The sequence below is a fragment of the Octopus sinensis genome, linkage group LG23, assembly GCF_006345805.1.
Source record: "Octopus sinensis linkage group LG23, ASM634580v1, whole genome shotgun sequence".
NCBI classification, from domain to species: domain Eukaryota; kingdom Metazoa; phylum Mollusca; class Cephalopoda; order Octopoda; family Octopodidae; genus Octopus; species Octopus sinensis.
The window spans coordinates 20,180,011-20,182,510 of record NC_043019.1 but is presented as its reverse complement, the minus strand read 5'-3'; positions in this window follow the sequence as shown (position 1 = coordinate 20,182,510).

Sequence of the window (2,500 nt, the reverse complement as noted above, 5' to 3'; positions counted from 1 at the left end):
TCAATGATTTAAGTTCATCATGCTGATTATCAGCATCAGCAACTAATTGTTTGTATTAATTCTTAATGTTGTCGTATTCATCTAACTGGTCTTGCAACTTCTTCAAATCTCGAATTTGGTTGTTCAGTTCTTGATATAATCTTGTTCTTCTCTTCAAGATCGTCTTCTATTTCAAACCGAAGATGTCGTTCAGTATTCAAATCACTGCCCAGTTTCCGGAGAAGGATATCTTTCTTTTCGATTTCTTCTTCTAAGATGTCTCGTTCAGATGTAAGTTTTGAGAGATCAATTTTCAACTGCTCATGAATATCTGGAGCAATCCATGTTGCCTTGATATCTTCCAGTTCTGTCTCAGTGGAACTATAAAGGTATTTAAACATTCTAACAAAATATGGGCAAGTATTTTTCCAACCCCAGAAAAAAGCGAAATCCCACACAGATCCTTTGGCCCAGATTTATACAAGGAGACTAAAATGGCATCAATCCAGTCTTAAGGCACTTTTTCAGTTCTTCAACAGTGACAAAATATATGATCGATCGATCGATCGACCCAACCACCATCCATCCATCCATCCATCCATCCATCTATCCATGTATCTATCTATCTGGGCCGGGACCTATGATCAACTTCCGGAGATACCTAGCCTGTCAGTGCTATCTGTTCAGAATAAGCTCTACATGCACGGCTCAAGAAACATGGGGCTGACCTGTCTGAGATGCGGTCAGAGCGATGAAACCGTTCTGCACACATTCGGACAGTTTGTCAACCAAGTCTATCATGAATGTTGTCACGCCTCCTTCCTTCAAACGGGAAGGAAGAGCCATTTTCATCGTACTTGTGGCTATGGTGAAAGAATGTGTATGGTGGATGCATCTGAAAGGTCCAGAGACAAACACTTTCCTCTCTGGTGAATCTCTCATCAACTTCTTCAAATATCACTTGAAGAGGAAGGAAGTTTTGTCTAGAGAATGTTTCAAAAAAGATGGGTGAATGTAGCAAAGGTGGCACCTGTGAATGATGAAGCCACCTTGAACATAATCCTATAAAACAAAAAAAAAAGTCACTTACTGGTATGTGATTTTTTTGCATGACATTATTGCCCAAGGTTACCGTAGTCTTCTCCATAGGCTTTTCTTTCCATGGATAAGCCTAATCTGTTTTCCCTTTTTACATTGATATTTCTGTGATATGTGATCCCTACTGATCGGCCTTTTTTTTTTTCCACGATCCCTTTTGATCGAAATTGGACCCAATTTTTTTTCTCTTATTCTTCCCAAAATGAAAAGCTCTACTTTGTATTTTGTCCCCTCTGTCTTCAGTCCTGTGTGGCCAATAAAGAAACATATCCATCTAACTATCTACCAATCACTCAGTCAAACAGACTATATACCTACATATATTTTTATCTATCCATCTCCACTGTCTTGGAACCTCATTAAAAATAAACAAAAACAAAAACATACATATAAGAGTGGATGACCACTAAGTGGACATCCATTGTGCTACAAAAAGACCCTACATGGTCTGACTACTAAGAAAAGATTGTTCTCAAGAAAATTCAGCAAACGCCAGAACGTAAGTGAGCAAGACAAATGAAAGATACAAAATATAAAAATTAATCACAAACCAGGTTTCATTGTTACCATTTACATAAATGTCTGTAATTCATCAGTGTGATCGTCATAGCAAAATATAATTTGCAGAACCATACACACATATATATATGTATATATATATGGATAGATAACCGATGCTGGTGTGTTTACGTCCCCGTAACTTAGCGGTTCGGCAATAGAGACCGATAGAATAAATACTAGGCTTACAAAGAATAAGTCCCGGAGTCGATTTGCTCGACTAAAGGTGGTGCTCCAGCATGGCTGCAGTCAAATGACTGAAACAAGTAAAAGAGTATAAAGATATATGTGTGTGTATATATATATATATAATATATATATATATATATACACACACACACATGCATATACAGACATAAATATATATATATATGTATCAAATGAAATAAAAAGCAGAACACAAAGGATGTTGCGGTACACATGTTTCAAGCTTTATAAAACAACTTATTCTTACATCAATGTATAATCGACATAACAGATAGTTTAAAAGCCCTCTTCAGCCGCATGCAATTGCTACACCAAAGACTTGTATCACATTATGAAAGGTTTGAGAAAGAACATTTGGTATTATTTATAATGGTAGGTAAACTGAGTATCACTGAGAAAGTATGCTTGTAAATGTTCATAATCAAATAGGTGTACAGGGTATTATTGGACTCCAAACATCCGTCCATACTGTTTTCTCACTCAATGTAGAGTGAATACTGGGTAGATTCCGGTTCGGTTCATTCCTCTTGTAAGGAAAGGAAATAAGGAGGATTGGATGTTGAGAAAAAGCCAAAAAGAAGAATATATATATATATTTGCATATATAAAACAACTGCACTCTTGCAACAAACAACATGAATCTACCAGCTCCTATTAA